Below are 19840 nucleotides of genomic sequence, written 5' to 3' on the forward strand. Positions count from 1 at the left end.
TAATATTTTTTTCTATCATTTAATCTGTGCACATTAGGCTTTTAGCTACATTGTTATAGAAGAATTCTGCACCCTGTCCTTTTTTTGTAGCATCCTTTTGCCCTCCTGCCTTTATACTCATAATTTCAAATTCTACACAAGCCTACACAATGGCCATTGTCTCTAATTGCCCTAACACCCTTCCCCATTTTAACAGTACCCTGTCCCTTTTTAGACCTGGTTAAAACTCTACAAAGTAGATGTTGTAATGAACTTTAATGCTATTTTAATACTAAGACACACCATTTGCAAGTTGCCTGAGTTAAAAAGCTGATTGCCAGCAAAACAAATCAGTATGAAGACAATAAATAATTTTATGGTACACGGCTTTGTACTTTAGCTTATTGCCATCCTCATTATAGTATAAACCTCGTAGAATGCCAGGTTTAGATAGTTGTCATCTTAATCATCTGATGATGTGAAGGGGGTTGGCAAAGTGTAGAAATATAGTTAAAACTATGCTTCAAATATTTGCTTTGTCTGGAAAGTTTTAACAGGTTTTAAATCAATGCTGTATACTTCAAGTATACTAACCATTCTGTAACTGAAAAAAGTTCCTGTCATCGGTGGAGCTGAGCGAGCAAGACACCAATACCTCATTGAAATTCTCTCTGTACACACGTCAGGTGTACTATGATGTTAATAAGGTGTCTACAAGAAACATGCATGCTACTCAATAACAACTTGAAGACGGGCGTCGTTAAAACTTTAACCTGGGTCATATCTTAAAACAACGTTTAGGTAGGTCAGTGAATTTTGGTACACATGTTGCAAGAAACAATGCACACACATACCTCTGGGTTAAATAATTGTTGAGCTATGCACACTGTATAAATGCAAAAAAATAACAAGTATTGACTTTCACCCTCTGTCGCTTTTTTGTACATCTTACCTATATTCACAAAAAATACTAAAGGTATATTTCTAAATTTTGAAAATTTAATTAAGCTTAAATGAACAACCTAAAAAGCAAGAATTACGTGAACTTCTTGCTTATATATATTGCGAAGACTGTTTTAAATTCCCATTTAAAGAGAGGAAGATATATACTATAACAAACCAATCCATGGACACTTAAGCTAAAGAGTTCTCTTGAATTTCAATGGGGAAGTTTTGGATTGACTCTTAACGATTTAGAAACAGAATTAGAACATATCTATATATATAAATGGAAGTTGGTGCTTTTTTAAATCCAGCGTTTCTAGTGGCTGATTGTTAAGGCACATGAACCAATGGGAAATCATTTGTTTTCTTCCTGGTATATTTATAGCAATGTTTATTAAGTTTCCGTTTTTTTTGTTTAAGCGTTTTCATCAAATGCTAATAGGATTGGTATTTCTGGGAATCAATGTAATCAAATTAGAGATTTTATAACATGATTTGGAGTAATTTTAATTCATTTTGTCAGTATTTTAGCTTGTTAAGTGTACAGTATTTGCAGGTGTTTCCTATCAACCGTTTTTAATGCTGATATTCGGTTATAGTTCCAATGCAAAAAGTATGGTTTTCCCCAAATGTTGGAAACCCCCAATAAGGTTCTAATTATCACAATGCACGTGGTGGTCATATACAAATTTACTGTGCCTCCTTTCTGTTAAAACCTGGCTAAAACCGTAATTGAATATGTCATTGAAAAAGTAAACACTACAGAAAATCAATTTGATGTCGTCGCCACTTTTACGGTTATATCGCATTTGGAATGAATGACTTTCGTCAGCAACTCTGTAACTATATTGCAATGATTACGGAAAATACGGATGGAATATTCTTAATCTCTATATAATGGATTATGTATCAACTGAGAACATTACTGATGTCATCCATTCGCGGGGTACTTATGTCATCCATTCGCGGGGAGTGTTTTTTTTTTAATTTTCGTACGCTCAATTTCTTCCGCAGTAATTATTGGTTTCAATGAAAACGACGAGCACATAGCTTAACACTTTTTTTGACGATGAAGAACAATTCCAATATTTTATAATAAGATATTAATCTTAACTGATTTAAACATTTTTTTAGACTAGTCGATTTGGATTGATCTAAATTCATAAACATGTAAGAAAAAATATTGTCCAGGATGAATATCAATACGAGTGAAACATATGATGAGAATAAGAAAGAAATTAAGGACAGTGTTGTACGGATTGTAAAAATTGAGTCACTAGCAAAAGTACGAAAATATAAAACTATACATAGATGTGTGGATTGGAAGATGAAATAAAAGTTTAGCGACTGGTCATGCCCGAGTCACAGGGTATACCCGAGCAGGCCTTTAGATTGAACAACATTGACAGCGTCGATCTGGAACAATATTCTTTGAAAACAAATGCTCTCTAAATGTGTTACAGTGGGTCCTAATGCTAGTAATAACAACGTGACGTCGTATTTTACACTTACCTATTCTGCACAATGCTAATACCACTCCTCACTCCAATGGGTATTACTCCTGCAAACATTTATACTTACTGCTGAAAATGGTACCAAAATAATCATGAACAAATTATCTATCAACTGTAGTACGGGTTTTATCTAATTATGTGAAACAAAATAAAACGAGCAAACAGTTTCACAAGCATTTTTTGTAATATGTCGTTTTTCTGCCGGGATTGGGACGTTTTGACTGACATTTTATACTTTCGATTTCGGATGTTTGAAGATTTGTTTTGATTGTCAATGACTTTAAAAGGATACGTTGACGTCTCCTGCATCGGTGAGTATAACTTTTATGAATTATTATGTAGTTTTTCTGCTTTTATTTTGACAAAAAACAAAACAAGGGTTAAACATGCTGAATTACAGGTCCAAATCGAAAGAGAACAACAATGCATCATCGATTTTCTGAAAATTCATTCATTTATCTACACAGTGATACTATCCATTTCATTCAGTGATCTGTCGCATTTTTCCGCAAGGGCTATTTATAAACACATCGTTTCTGAGAGTGGCCAAAAAAAACCAATTTGATGACTCATAAGGCATGCAACCTTAAAAGCCGAGAGAATCTGAATTAATCAGGAAGTAATTTTTGTTTACTTTAAATGCCAACCTCTGTAAATAGTAATTTATTTTGAGTAAACATTGAGGTAGGTTGTGCATATCATTGTGCTTTTTTATATTTAGAATGCTATTTATTAGGGGTTGCCAATTCTTTTGCAAGACAATTGGTCAAATGTTTTATAATTTAAATAAATAAGACTTTTGCAATTGTTTTTTATTTTGGATAGTGTGTTCGGTTTTAATGAAATCAACAGATTACAGTGTAGGACAAAGAGGATTAATTTTCTTGCAATAAGAAGTATCTGCACTTCCAAATACCCTGATACAGCATGAACAGTTCTTTATTTTTTGAGTAATTATAGAGTGAAAATGTTTCCATATAAAATGTTGTCTTTTTATGTGTAAAACTTCACATGTTATGAATGGTTACAAATACATACATGGACATTTTGATTCCAAATCTATACCCATTTTGAATCCAATAATTAACCACATTTTGTTTGTTTCTTAACAGTAAGTGGTATTATTCGTGTTTATAGTTTCCATGTCAATTTAAAAAAGTCAGTTCTTTTAAAGATGCACTCTTCCTCCCACATAAGATTTACCACAATTAATACTATTGTTTTATTATTCCAAAAAGGATGAATAAATGTCGAAAACAATGGTTCTAATGAAGGATACATATTTTAACTTGAAGGAAATGTGCATAAAACACAATATTTCTACCATTTAAGATCATAGTAGATCACAGTAAATATTTAAGCATTCACTAATTATTTAATATTTTCTGCTATTAAATACACGGTTACAATCTTGTTATTAGTACTAAATATTTTCCATAAGTGAATTATTAAGTAAGTAGTTAAAGTGTTAACAGTCAAAGTATAGGTTTGTTATACATGTTGAATAAGTGTGTCAATTTAAACAGTTGCCATGGTAACAAGAGTCTAGTTTTCTTAGGAAATTGTAATTGTTGTCTAAAAACCTAAGTATTTTCGATGAAATACTTTTTTCAGTCAGTGAAATATTTCTGTTTTTTTTATTCATTTGGTCATACTTTGTATACAAATACAATTATAATTTAACCTTAAAAATTACTGACAATCTCATACTTATATTAAAACATTTAGAATTGCTAGATGGGTTAAAGTTCACCTTTTTACAATTGTCAGCCAAATCAATGCAAGATGTACATAATTCTCCTTTTTAACAAAAAGCGATGTTTCTTAGCATTTTTTGTATTTTTATTGAATGGTTACCGTGGCAACTAATTTTTTGTTTGCCTTTCATCTTCATATTTATAAAACTATTACTTGTAAAATGCAACAGTCAAGCAGTGAATGGAAGAATGTAAATGTTCTTTGACTTTTACCTTATTGCTAGCTCATTCTTCAAAATATACGGCATTTTTAAAATTTCTTAAAACTCGACTTTTTTTTTAACGTGAAATAAATTGCTTAAATCATTGTGTAAGCTCTGATATTTAGGAATGTGTATTAAATTTATAGAAAATAAACAAAATTTGTTGTTTTACATTATTTATTCCATTTGAATTTCGAAGTTTTGAATTTGACCTATTTTGGCAGAAAAATTGATAAAAATGTAAAATTAAAAGGGCCATAATTCTGTAAAAAATGATGGATTTTTAAAAAAAATGTGCATATTTGAGTTTGTAATGACTTAACCTTTAAAATGATTACTTTACTATACTGCATGAAATTAATTTTTTACGTTGTTATTGCTACTAATGCGTGTATGATTAATTGTCTGCGTTTGAATATAGGAAGTGAATCGGACTCTCTGACGTTGATAGGAAGCGCGTTTAACAATCAATTATTGAAGAGATACAAGAAGTGATTTGTGTATTGCAATGTAGTTCCTTGTGGAAGAAGAGTTCCGGAGGTTATAGGAAGAAACATAATGTACTTGGTCTTGGACAATAGATGAAAGATATGTATGTGTCAAGGATGTTATCATCTTGTAAAACAAAAGAACATTAGTAGAAACTACAATATCTACTACTTGATATATAAATAAAGCACAACGATAATTGTTTTCCGGACTGAAAAGTGCTTTTCTATAGACACACCGAAATTGTATTTCCTAACCAATAATGACTGATCAGTCCATTTTAATCATTTTGAGCCAAGGCGGCGTTCGAGACAATTTTGAAATTACCGTATGTTATCATTCCGATATGTCTGATAAATACAAAGCGCAAACGCAATCTACATAAACTCTGTGGTTTGTTAGAAAAGTTTTGATTCACTGATTCGGTCATTCAAAAAAGACTTCGCAAATGAACAAACGTCGTGGGAATGGAAACGAACCTTTAATTGTAAATGCTCCTCATTTAAATCAGATAAAAGGGAATTTAAGCATTTGGTGTATAATAAATATGACAAATTTCAGTGAATATTTAACGAACATTTATGTTGATTGACTCTATTCAAAAGTGAAATGAAATCCGCGAAGAAGAAGAAGAAGAAGAAGAAGATGATGATGATGATGATGATGATGATGATGATGATGATGAAGCAAAAGAAGAAGAACGTTTATTCATCGAAATAGTATATTCAAACGATGTGTTTGGAAAAGGTCAAAAAAACATTTCAACAAAATTCAATGCATACAACACAAAGACGAACAGACAAATACATGTACCTTGCATTTACAAAATAACCATTTGACTAGTGATTCATTATGGCTGAATTGCTTAACAAAAGTTTAATAAATAAGTAACAAGTAAACATTTCAAAATAAATAGTGGATGTTATCCTAATGATCCGTTAGCTTTTTTATCTTTGGTTACATGATATTGTTTACTTCCTGGTATTTAACACACGTGGATAAACAAAACAAAGGAAGACAAAAGAAAAATGCATATCCATACATATTAGATAAATAAAATACATTCAGTTACCATATATATATATATATATATATATATATATATATATATATATATATATATATATATATATATATATATATATATATATATATATACCTGCGTTGATAAGTATTGGATAGTTCATTGAAATCTTAAAACTAAGGCGCATTAAAAAGAGACGACTCAGACGATTTGACTGTGCACATTGATGAAAATCTCATATCACAATCCGATAACCATAATCTATTATATTAGTTGTATAACTATTTATGAATGAGTGTGTATGTGTTGACAAATTTCACAAAATCAGATAATTGTACTTTCAAGAGCATCTTACCTGACCAAGATACTTTGTGTGGGTTATTGTTTTATTTCAGTGTGACCAGTCAGTTACCAGAGTACTCTGTCTAGTGAAGGTAATGTTTTTGATAAAACTTACTATAATATTGTAGTCAACCGTCTTATTTCAAAAACTGTATATACATAAACAGCAATGTGTTTTATTAAACATTATTTGACTTCAACATATTAATACACTTAAAGGCCTAGTTTAAGCCTTCTATAAATGACCCCCCCCCCCAAATCCGTGTATAGTAAACAACTTGGCTTATGCTGCATATAAGATCTCCCATATGTGTGTCCAGCTGTGAAGTTGTATAGAGGTTTTATTTAAATATAGAAATGAATAATACATCTTGACTTGTTGTTGTTGTTGTTGTCTTCAAATGTTTATAATATAATTATTATAATGCCTTTGAATAAAACAATAAGAGTTGTGTTATATAACCAGGGTGCTTCACAATTTGGATATAGCAATGCTGACCATGCTTTTAAAATGCATTTAAATATATATGTTAAATAACTTTTAAAAAAACTGACCTCTCTTATTTGATTATTATTAATTTCCAATTGGTTTAATTCATAAATACATTAGCTATGAATAATATTTATATGTATAAGCGAGACATTAAGTCTACTTGAAAAGTGTCAACCATAAATGACCCTGAGCCAATAAACAAATGCACAGGAAATGGCCCCTACTGTGATACCAGTGCAATAAATAGGAGATGTACAGCAGGGGATTATCATGCCCAACGTTCCTTTAACTATGTCTTTAAACATATTTGATCTTGTAGTATGATATTAATTGAGGTATAGTTTTCGAATTTCAGCAAATAACTTTCATTAAAAAAGGAAGAGATACTCGTCCTCTGATTTGTTACATGAAAAACATAGTTACTCTTTCGTTTCTTTGTATATGCTTTATAAAGTATTACCCATGATTATGCGGAATCTCTTTCATTGGAAGAACGTTACGTGTTCTTAGAATGACACCATCATTTAAAATCTTTTTAAACACTTCAGTCTAAAATCACTGGCCATTTTTATAGCTAATATTTTTCTTTACTACAAATACTCATTTTGAGAACACATGCGTTTTTTTTAATCCTTTATTTAAAATGCCTAAACGATTGAATGAGTTAACAATAAAACAAATGGGAACATTGCTAAAGCACGTAACCATAATTAAAGATTGACTTGAGATAATTGACATAGCCAATTTTTTTTATCATATTGGTTCTTTATAATTATATTAAAACACAGTTTTGTTGATTTTTTTTCAGGTATGAAGTAGTTGCAGCCTAAGTGTATGATTCAATATTTCAGATGTTGAATGTCATGTTTTCAAAAATAACTCTTTCAGTGGAATGGATGCAATTGGTTATACATACGCAACTGTAAAACAGTAAAAATGTAAACAAACATAAACAATTTGTATACAGGCCTTTTGATGATGTCAATGCAACTGGCCAAGCAAAACATTGTGACTTTCAGGTACAAAACATTATGCTCTTCATAAAACGTTATAATATTGGCAAATTTTATAAAAGCTTTTCGCGATTAGATATTTAGTTAAGACATTCAGTATTATTTTTTAATGTTATTTGCTTTTCATTATCATTTTCACGAAAACAGATAAACGGAGGAAGAAGTATCTTATGTTAGTTTCCAAGCTATTTGTGTTTTTGGATGATCAACACCAAAAAAGTGAAACATTCAGAATACATATATATAGAATAAATTACTGAAAACAAACGTTTTTTAAAATGTCAAACAGCATGTTTGCTTTTTCAATATATGAAAATACAATATACACTACTAAAACCATACCTTGTCCTTTAAATAATCGGGATCAAGAGAACTGAATTAAAAACAAAAAATAACTAGCCACCGCTGACTGCCACATTATCTTAATAAAAAAGCTATCAGCAGAAAAAAAAGAGTGATGACTTATTTTTAAACAGGGGACACTTTTTCTAGTAGAGGGCTATTTCAGTTATAAGCGTGGTAATCATTGTATCATTTGACATTTTCTGTAAGAATCCTGTAATTTACAAGTACGTTTTCATCAATAAGCTTGTTTTTATTAAAAAATAAGACATTCAGTGTACGCAGGATATATCGTTGCCCTGAGCAAGCTGAGAGAAACGTAATACGAATGGAATCACGGTAATCGTCTAATGACAGATTGGAGATTGAAGAAAAAGGCACAACAGAACTATGTTTTGAATTTATATTACGTATTGTGTCAAAAAGAAACAGCCATGAGGTTTACTTTTTGGGAAAAATAGGGAAAACTTTACTAATATACGATTACAAATTCTAACTTAACCTTTACTTCCTAGTCATTTCTTTCATTTATTGCAAATGATGGTAAAGTTTATGCTAATTTTTTATCTGACTCGCGGTCATTACATCAGCAATGCGTTTGACGTTACAGGAACATAAGTAGTTGGTTATTGTAAACACTTACAAGCTTTATTGTGGATATGCGATTCTATTGGTTAGCGTTCACAGTAGTCACATACTACCTAAGTAGCTGAGCTCACATGTTCTTATTAAACCGTTTGGTGCGCAATTTGCTTCTAAAATACTGTGTTTGCCGAATTATTCAGCGTTTCTTTCAAAAAAAGAAGAGCATATACCTGCCTGACGGCGTGACATGCCTTTAATGATGAAGAACAATACCAATTTGTTAAAGTAAGATATTGGTCTTATTTGAGTGAAAATGCACTAGGACAAGTTAAAAATGGTGAAGAAATAGTGAAATTATTTTTATTATAAGTTTTCATTCGAGGCAAAATATTGCCCTCTGACGTAGCATTTATGACGCAATTTATCACGTGATTTACACACACTGAATACTATATCGGATAACATGTCAACATTTCCTCAATCACAAAATCATTATTTCGATTGATATATGACGTCATTTCAGTTATTGGACATCTTGAAAATATTGTTTGAAAGGTAAATTCGATATATAAAACTTCGAACTGTGCATAAAAATATACAGCTAATGAGACGAGGCATATAATGAACGGAATTTAAAGCGACAGTCCGCAAATCGAGCAAATTAGCCATGAAAAAAAATAAAATTCATCTATGTGTTGATAAGCATTCCTGATTGACGAATCCAAAAAATTTTTGGTTCAAATCGACCTAGAAATGAGTTTTTCGTGTCATTTTCAATGTCTCTTCTTAACTATCGGCCCCCGAGAGTTAACGGTTATATAAATAGAAAAAACAGTGGGATTCCAAAGTTCTTGCGCATGCGCAGGGCGATACTATTTCCCGGTCTCTCCTCGTAAAATCCGGTCTCATCCGGTCTCATAATTCCCGGTTCATAACTTTTGGCCCCAGGCAACGGATTGTGTTGCTGATGTTTATAACACGATTTTGACAATCTTATTTGTTTTTATATGTAACAAAATGGTATCAAATATATAAACATTATGTCTTAATTTATGCAATTTGTTATAGGTATACACTATTTATGCAATTCGTGTTAAAGGTGTAGAGAAAGATGCGATGCAGTACAAATGCTCATGTTTTTTGCATAAAAGATTGAGGACGGCTAGAGTATGAAGTAACTTAGAATTGCACCTTTTAAATTATGTTATGTTATGTTATTGTTCTTCCTTTTATGTTTACACCCCCCCCCCGACATAAATTTTTTTAAGCATAAATGATTACAATTGAAAAATTCCATGTTTGCATATCCGACTCATATCTGATTTACATGTAGTCAAGCATTGTTATTTTTTGTATTACTATTATCAATAGTATACTTATAACTGAATTTAATATGAAAAAAACACACACTCAATGTGTTTGTTATTCATGACATTAATTTCAGTACATGTGCATATTTCATGTTTTTATCTTTGCCTAAATGTATTTTATGTTTTATTGATATAAAATTTGAAATAAATAGTGACATAATTATCATCAAATATCTAATGTTTTAATCAACTGTAATCTTTTGTAATCCTATTACCCCCCGCGGTCATTAACACCTTTTTGATCACGCCCGATAGCTACTATAAAACAGAGACCGGAGGAGACCGGGACCGGGAAATAGTATCGCCCCCAAGAGTAGTCGGAAAAACCGTAGACCTACTTTCTCTTTTGCCGTCTAAAAATAGCAACTTTCGGCAATTTTCAATTTGTTAAATCTAAGTTATTAAAGCGATTTTTTAAAAAATAATTGCGGTTCAGTCGGTCTGAAACAATGTGGAACTTATTAAAAACTTTTGAAATACGGTTACTTTTGCGGACTGTCGCTTTAACGATATGAAACTTTTCTAACGACCTGCATCACCAGTCGTTCGGTGTTTAAACGTGTACGTCTAAACGGATAAGCGGAATTGACGAATACGCGGTATCACTCCAGGTGATGCAGGTTCTGATGAATACTCGTTCACAATCAAAACTTTATGTCATCATATGTATGCCAACTAAAGCATATTTTCAAGCTCTCTATATTTAGTCGACGTATTGTTTACATGAAACAAGAATAACTTTCTCCGTAGTTGTGAAAGCAGCTACATATTTCTTGTTAGGATCAGCAGTACAAAACTTACAGTTACGGTTATTAGAGATGAATTCAAGTTTTTGACGTTGAGATAGAAAAATTCAACACAGGAAATTAAAATCAATAAAAAAACTTATATCGATTTTTTTCAAATATTTGATTAAATCGTTTTTTGTCAAAAGATCATACATGCACAAACATTTCACTACAAATGGTCATTTAGAAGCAAGTTAACAATATGATGAGACGTTGCCGTTTTACATCTAAAAGGCATGAAAAAATTACCTCGTTAAGTTAAAAATGTAAATAAAGACGTTTCACTTACTCAAAACATGGGGTTCATATATCAATACAATTTGTAAGTCAGTCATATTTGTATTTATTGCAAATCATATAATTGTTTTAGAGAAATAATGACCGGCTGTGCTATTTTTGTTTAATGACCAAATGCAAATAACACTGAATAATTTGATATGCTTTGTCTGGGACCCAAGTGCTTGCTTAAATTTATCTGTAATATTGTCTTTTATTGCCGAAGAAAATTTGTCATCGCGTCACTTATACAACCTTGTAATCGTTTAGTTCTCATGATTAATAGTTTATTTTCTTTTGTTAAAATAATCTGAAAAAAAATGTAAAAGTAAACTAATTTGCAGTATTATTCCACTATCATCACCTAAGTTTGAGAACATGCGTTTATTTGCATTAGCTCATAAACGGTAAATTATCGTTAGAAAAAACAACAACTTCCATCTGTTGCTAAAATGTCTTCATTTGCTTTAAATGCATTTTCTAGAAATAACTTCAGCAAATTACTGGTCAAATAGATACCGCCTGTCGTCTAGTGTCGTTTAGAACGTTTTCCTTTAAAACATAAGTGTTTACATTTATATTTTGTTGGTAAAGATAGATTATTGCTATACTTCATCTTCAAGTTCTTAGAAAGGCTACAAAAGGATGGCGAAGGAGCAGCGAGAAGTTTGGAATGGTACATATACTCGCGGATGTTGTTCGTTAAAACAACTAGTCGTTTATTCCAACTGGTTTATTTATCCGGTCTAGTTAAATCATAAATGATATAATTATTTAATGTTATTGAAATCCTTCCACAGAACACTGACCGTTCTTACTTCTTTTTGTTATACGTTTGAGCAGCCCGATTCATATTTTTTGTTCTGTGTTGAGGCATGCCTTATCAACTAATTCTGTACTAGCATGTGCTCTTATAAGGAATACTTTAATCCAAACAACTAACTTTTACATTAAAGAATGATGCAGTATCAAATTTAAAACTGTTTCTGTGCTGTGGCGGTAACCTGAATAGTTATTGTGTAAGTATTGTACTTCAATATGCGGTGGCACTGCCGAAGGAAGATACCTCGCCTTTCTATTAACAAAAAACCTAGTATTTGTTTACTAACTAAGCAACATGTCAATTCTATTTTCACTAAAGTGCAATTATCATTATTCCAATGCCTCAAACGTTCAGTTGAAATAGTTTTATTTTCTTTGACACGAAATGAACAACAATAATTGAAACAATTGTAGAAAACACGAAATATTTAACCTTATTCTATATTTTACTACCAAAATTGTCTGCATACTTTAAAGTACATTCTTGCATGTTTAACAAACTTGATATAACATGTCAGTCCTTTTAATTTACATATATTTTGCAAATTAAATCAGTTCCCAGCTACGGTGGCGTTCGCGACAATTTTTAAGCCAATGGCTTAATTAATTCCGATGAAGGTCTGATTATTATAAAGACACATTCGAATCTACAAAATTTATGCGGTTCGTTTAAAGCAATTTCTAGACCCTGATTCGGGCAATAAAGAAGAACAAATATGCAAATGAGGAAAAATCCGGGGAGGTTGAAAAAACCCCATCATAATTGTATATATATATATATACGTTTCATTTAAATCAAATAAAAGCAGACTTAAAAAGTGATACCTTTAATTTTGGACTTCCTTGTACATCTGCCTTTGAATTGATTATGAAATTTGGTTTTAAATATAATCCAGAGCTGCCTAGATATACAGGACAAACATAAATGTCGACTATTATTATGAATCATTGTATTCGTTGTTGCATTACAATATTTATATTTTAAAGGTAGCTGTTAATAATAACTCCTGTGTTCCCTTAAAGAACCTTGACATATATCATCATTATTTCTTCAATTATTTTGTTTTTATTGAGACGAAGACGCTCATTTTATGACATTTCATATCCTTACCTTTGGCAAGCTGAGAGAACGGAATAAGATTATGTCAAATAAGAATTCTGTTTAACGAATAGAAAGCTCAACATAACTTTTTCTTAAATTACATGCTGAATATGTGACAAAGGTTTTTTTTGTTTTTTTTTTAAATCTACAACACTTACATGTAGAAATCTTGACTGATATATGAGGATCCTCAAGTATTCGGCCTCTGTTAACAGCTTGCAAATATAAAACCCGCGATCCGGTTTTGCAGTGAACATTGAAATAGCATTTTTTGTTGTTGTTTTTTATTTAAATTTATATCATGCATGATAATATGTAATGCTTTTTAGTTGAAAACAAACGCGATTTTCTAAAGTAACATCGAAAATTTATGAATTATGGATTTTGGATGAGTTTTTTTTTAATTTAGTTATATGTGCTGATAAAGGAAATGACATTTCGCTTGGTATGAACCTAAACCACTTTAAATATTTTCAACATGACTTCTTCCATAAAGGTATTAAAAGTCTTACTATATGAAAGTCGTTTTATTCGTTCTTTCAAAAACACTTTCGTCATTCTGTGGTTTGCATATGATATTGGCGTGTGTTTTTTAATGTTATTTCCTTTCTGATATAACATTAACTATGCTTCCGGCATAACAGGAACATCTATGATTGGTAATTGTTGCCACCTAAAACAAAGCTTCACTGTCGACATTACTGACCGTTCCAAGGCGGTACCTAACAATCCTTGATAAACATAGATGTTTATATATAGTATGTATGCACTGTGCTGTTTGTGGAGTTTTGTGCTGTTCTTCCATCTTTCTTGTTTGTGATTTTATGTTCTATGTCTTTGGTGTTTACATAGTGCCATTAAACCGGGTTTATGTTTAAACATTTTGCTACTGAGCTTGTTTCTGTATCTTTTGGCATAAGTAATGCGATTCTCCAAGTCTACTTTAAAGGTGTATTCTTATCTATCAGTTTCCCGTCGCTGAAGTATGTTATTGTTTCGATTAACTCACTTTTTCCGCAGCCATACTATTTTTTAAACAGACGAGCCAATGGTTGCAAGACAGTCCAGTACACCTTTTACAAGTCTTATTTTGATTTTATGGAAATTATCAGCCAGCAAGAAACACAAACACAACTGATATAGAATAATTATCAATAAGATCGTTCTTCTTAGAAAAAATATAACCAACAAAGGTAAACGGTATTCACACATATATAAGAGGTTTCTACATGTAATTCGAATACATTTAACGAATAAATTTAAGTAAAGTAAAATGCTTCTTAAAGGACAAAATCAATGGCCAATTAAACTATTATCTGTTTGTCCACCATACAGATGACTCATACTAGGTTTTTACTTTTAAGCCTAGTCGTCGCTCCTTTTTTCATGAAAACATTTCAATAAATCAGTGGTTATGTCCCGCTCACGGTTGGTGTTTATCAAACAAAGCCCACATAATTTCCCGGTAGTCATGGTTAGCCGTAGATGTGTCTTCACCCCTCTTATGGTGCTAAATGAACGTTCCACACTAGCGTTCGAAACTGACATTGACAGTAAACTGTTAATTTCATGGATAGGTGATCAACACACGGTAAATGGATCTCCAGTGTGTTCCTAAGAATTACCTAGTGACCTAGTCTTTGACACCATGTAATCCATATTTACACACGGGCAAGGTTTTATGAAGGGGGATATTTTGACCAAGTTTGAACATCCGATCCGTAGCACTATACGGTTCAAGACAGAAACAAATGTGACGGACGGACAGAAGGACGGACGGACAACGTCAAAAACAATACCCTCCGAAACCTTCGACTTGTTGACAATTATTTAATCGGAAACTACTATTGTCTGACAAAAGATGAAAACGTAATTGTTAAAATATTATGTTTATGCATGTTCAACCGTTTCACCAACATTGATCATTTGTAAGTAATTTAACAATTTGATTATATATTGTCGTTTTAGTCTTGAGATATATCTATCGTGAATAAGGACCCTTTTCCTAACTGAAAACTAATTTGAAACTGGAGATAAATCTTTGCAGAAACATTTGTAGGTCAGTAATACAACTTTCACCACATTAGTATTTATTACAAATCTTACGACTGTCTGATAGAAATAATGACCGGCTGGGCTATTTTTGCTTTAATGACCAAATGCAAATGGTAACAATTAAAATATGATATGCTTTGTCTGGAACTCCAGAGGTTAGTCGCCTTTATCGATTACATTGGCAGGTATATCACCGCGGTTGTAAAGAGTTCTTTTTTGAGACACTGTTACACTGTTGTAATCACTTTGGTGAACTATCAGCCGATTCATTAACAGTTATTTTAGCTAAAAACAGGGGCGGTTCCAGAAATTGGCGTTAGAGCTGGCGGTACTTCGGGATGCAACTTTTGTCCCCTCACCAGTAACGGTAAATATATGGTTTAAATGTTTAAATGTGTAGGGGATTTGGGGATACTCCACCAAGAACGTGTTGGCTATTTTTCTTCATTTTCTATAATTGCATTTTCAGGAAAGTACATATTCAATTAAACGGTCAATTAGATAAAGCTTTATTTGTAACATGTTTTCTTGAAAAGGCATAAAGGAGCAGAGGGTCGCAACAAAGAGTTATTGATAAGGCTAGGTATACTCGCAGATGTTGTTTGTGAAAACGAACCGGAGCACCTCGGCCATTTCCATTTGAAAGAACCATGGATGGAAATGGACGGTTTACGATATCAGAATTATTTACATTTAACTTCACTGCAAGTAGATCGCATAGCAATTTCAAAATACCAGTTTAGCCGAAGGACTTTTATCTTAATGTGTATGATTTATGCAATAATACTCTTTACAAGGACTAAATTTGAACTTAAAATTGTTTTAAAAGTTACAAGGTAAAACACTACAACTTATTAATATCATAAATATTAGTTCACGCACTCGGCGGAGATGGCCGAGGTGTGCCGTTTGTGTGAACACGACCTTTTTATTCCATACCATTTAGTTAACGAATCCGGTCCATTATGAGTAATGGAAGTATTTGATGGATCTATGTTATGAAAATGCTACAACCGAACACTGACTTTGCTTTCGTATTCTTGTTCAACGACAAATAATTTCATTGAGCCTTTCCCCATTCCCCTGACACTGAATCAGCATCTGTTGTTTTAAAGAATAATCACAACCAAACAAGTAACTATTCTATTGAAAACGGATGCAATTTCTTTACTTGCACCTTGCGTAGGCGGATACCAAAATAGTTATTGCTTAAGTATTGAGTTTCAATATGTAATGGCAATAGCCAACATAGATTCTTGTTGTCTACCAATTCGTTTTCTTTGACACAATGTTTTATTAAATCAATAATATGAACAAACTAATTCGGAAACTGTAGACAACACGATATATACAGCTTGATATATATAAAGCACAACTGGACTGTAAAGTACATTTTTGTGGACAAACCGGAAGTAAATTTCCTAACCAATCATGACATATCCGTTTTTTTTAATTTTACATTTATATATATATTTTGCCAGTTAAGTCATTTAAGCCAAGCCGGCGTTCGCCACAATTTAAAAACCGCTGGCTGTATTCAAGGTTTAGTGATAAGTGAACGTCTTATGTATTCGTTTTATAATGTTTACATTTGTAACATTAAAACATTTTAGTTTTTAATATTGTATAAAGTCTCCACGTGGATATGTATATTATTTGTTATAATTAGTGATATAAACTGTATATCTGATCTACATTAATGAGACGTAAATAAACTACAACAGATTTATATATTCATAACATTTCTGATTGTTACAAAGCATCAAAGCAATATAAAACAAATAAGATAAATTGCAGTGCATTTTCAACGGAAATTTCTAGCCTGTAATCAAAATTAAAATGTATTCCTCGATATATATTTTCTAAGTATTCTCCATGATTATGTGACATAACATTTGTAAAATTTAAACAATCTGATAAGCGTTTTAAGTTATATCAAAATTGTTACTTCCATTTAAAATCTATTCAAACAGCGCCCCCTAAACACAAAGAACACTGTGACAGATTAGGTTGTTATAGCTTATGTTTTTCATTACTCAAAAACACATGTTTTATTTGAATGCTTTATTTTAAGCAGAATATATTTAGATACTGCCACGAGTGAACTAGCCAAATAATACAACAAATGGGGAGGATGGTAAATCACGAAACCATTATTTCGGATTATTTTGCGATAGCCTGCAAGATGAAAGGCATTGAAATATATGTTGAATTTTAAAACAAAGTTTGGATGTTTTTTTCTGCCATCTTATAAAAGTTATGATTACTAGCTACAGCCTTAAGTTTCAGATTCAACATTGCAGATGTTGATTGTTTTGCTTTACCTAAAACAAACTCATTCAGTGGAATATAAAGTATTTGTCATACGTACACTCAACTGTGCAAATAAAGCAGTTTATTAACTTTTGTATGATATGTTAACACACATTACAAACAATGTGGATAGAATTAGCCGAGAATCTTACAACAACCCAAATAACTAGCCATTTCTGACTAGCACATCATCTTAAGTAAAATATCTCAGCTGAAAAAATGCGGCCTGAAGAGGGTTTTTTGAGAAGCGGACACTTGTTCTGGCAGAGAGCTAGTTCAGTACACTTCTCTTAATAATCATTGTATAACGTTACATTCCCTGTTAGAATCTTGTAATTTATAAGAAGAATTTCCACAATAAGCTTGTTATTTATTAAGAATAAGACGTTCAGTGTACGATATCGTTGCCCTTAGCAAGCTGAGAGAACATAATAATAAGATTAGTACCACGTATCGTCTATTGACAGATTTACGACAGAAGAAAAGGCACACCAACAGAACTATGGTTCCAATTTATATAACATATTTTGTCAGGAAGAAACAGCATTGAGGGTTACTCTTTGGGAAAGTTAGGGAAAACTTTAAATAGTACTTAAAGCGATTGCTTCCATTGGCCATTTAAAATTCTATTTAAAAGTTGGTTGCAAGTACAGTCGAAGCTCGAAGGACCGGCGAATTAACCTCGAGCCTCGGGAATATCGAGCCAAGCGGGAATTCTTACCTTCAGTTTAAAGAAATAGGTCTTTCATATCCAGTTCGAGTCAACGAGGAAATCGAGCCAAGCGAGTTCGAGCCAACGGGGTTCGACTGCAATTTCTTTCGTATATTGAAAAAAGGACTGTCACCTGGGAACGTGTTCATCTTTTAAAAATGGTTTACGACTCTCTGTCTGCACATCCACAGTTTGATGGACGTTACAGGAACATAATTTTGCGATTGGTATCTGTAAACTCGTTGAAGCTTGATGGTGACATGCGATTATATCGGTTAGCGTTTCAAAGTTTTCACATTTTACTAAAGAAGGCTTGCAAAGTTTACATGGTCTGGATGCGCAAATTGATCTTAATATTTATGTTCGCCGAATTATTCTGTAGCATAAATAATCTCGCTTGAAAAAGCCGAGCACATGGCTGCCAAACGGTGTGGCATGACTTAACGATGAAGATCCATTCAAATTTGTCATAACAAGATAGTGATCTTAATTAAGTGTAAAGGACAAGTCCAGTTTAATGGTACTAAGAACAGGAACCAGCAATTAACTGAAGGGAAACATAAACAAAATGAATACGGAGTAAAGATGAATACCATCGTTCACCTAAAAATAAATCACCAATCGGCATTCACACCTATGTTTAGGTTTTTGCATAAATATATGCACTGTAATTCGAATATATTTCACTTTTTTTTTTAAAGGAACACTACAGATAGGAAAATTACCTGACTATGATTTTTTACACGATTGTATGCTGTTAAATTGGCGCTCGAAATAAATGAACTATTATCTTGTTAAAAATGTAAAAAAATGTTTTCCCTTTTTGTGACTATCGTGGAGTTTGTCGTTACTCATTTATACAAATCTAGGTATAACACGTTCTAATCCCATGCTCTTCATGTATAAAATACTACATCGGATGACATGTTAGTATTTCCGCATGCATGTAGATAAAGGAATTTGGATGGCTTAAAAATATCAAAAGAAACGTCCAAACACAGACATAGAAGTTGAAATAAAGAATGATTTTACATCAATGCAGTAATACGTCAAAAAACAAAACAACAGCCGTGCAATGGATGGATGGAGGTTTCTCTCAATAACCAAAAAAAAAAAAATGAAATTTAGTCGTTTTTGTTTACGGTTTTGTGTTGTGAAAATTTTCTAATACTGTCCGTGCTGGACTAAGCCAAAACGCCTGAGTTTGGAGGAATAGCAGAATGTTTGCAACGATGCTTGGTCGAACAATCCAACATCTTTAGTTTGTCAGTTTGATTTTTTGCCCAATTATGAATCCCTTTCGAAGTTAGTTATTACGTTGACAATCATTATACTAGTATATTAAAAAACTGCCTCTAGTTATATTGCGTACAAACGTCTGTTAAATCAGATTAATAAGTGCAATTTAACGATAAGCCCTACAGGGATAAGCAAACAAGTAAAATATTACGAAGACCTCTTGTCTGACATACACAAAGCGAGAGCTAAACACGTACAAAACAACCATTTCGAATATATTCAACTGATGATATGTGGCTTTCCTTAGGAAAATGAATAAAATCATAAATGTAATTGATCTATCATTTCAAGAATAGGAATTCCGGGAAATATTGTGTAAAAGCGTACAGTTTTGAAATATTAGGGTTAACGGTGCGTTAAAAACACGGAGTTAATGAAAGAAGGGTATAATGAACGGAATTTAACTATAGAACGCTT

Source organism: Mya arenaria, chromosome 4 (genome assembly GCF_026914265.1).
Source record: "Mya arenaria isolate MELC-2E11 chromosome 4, ASM2691426v1".
NCBI lineage: Eukaryota > Metazoa > Mollusca > Bivalvia > Myida > Myidae > Mya > Mya arenaria.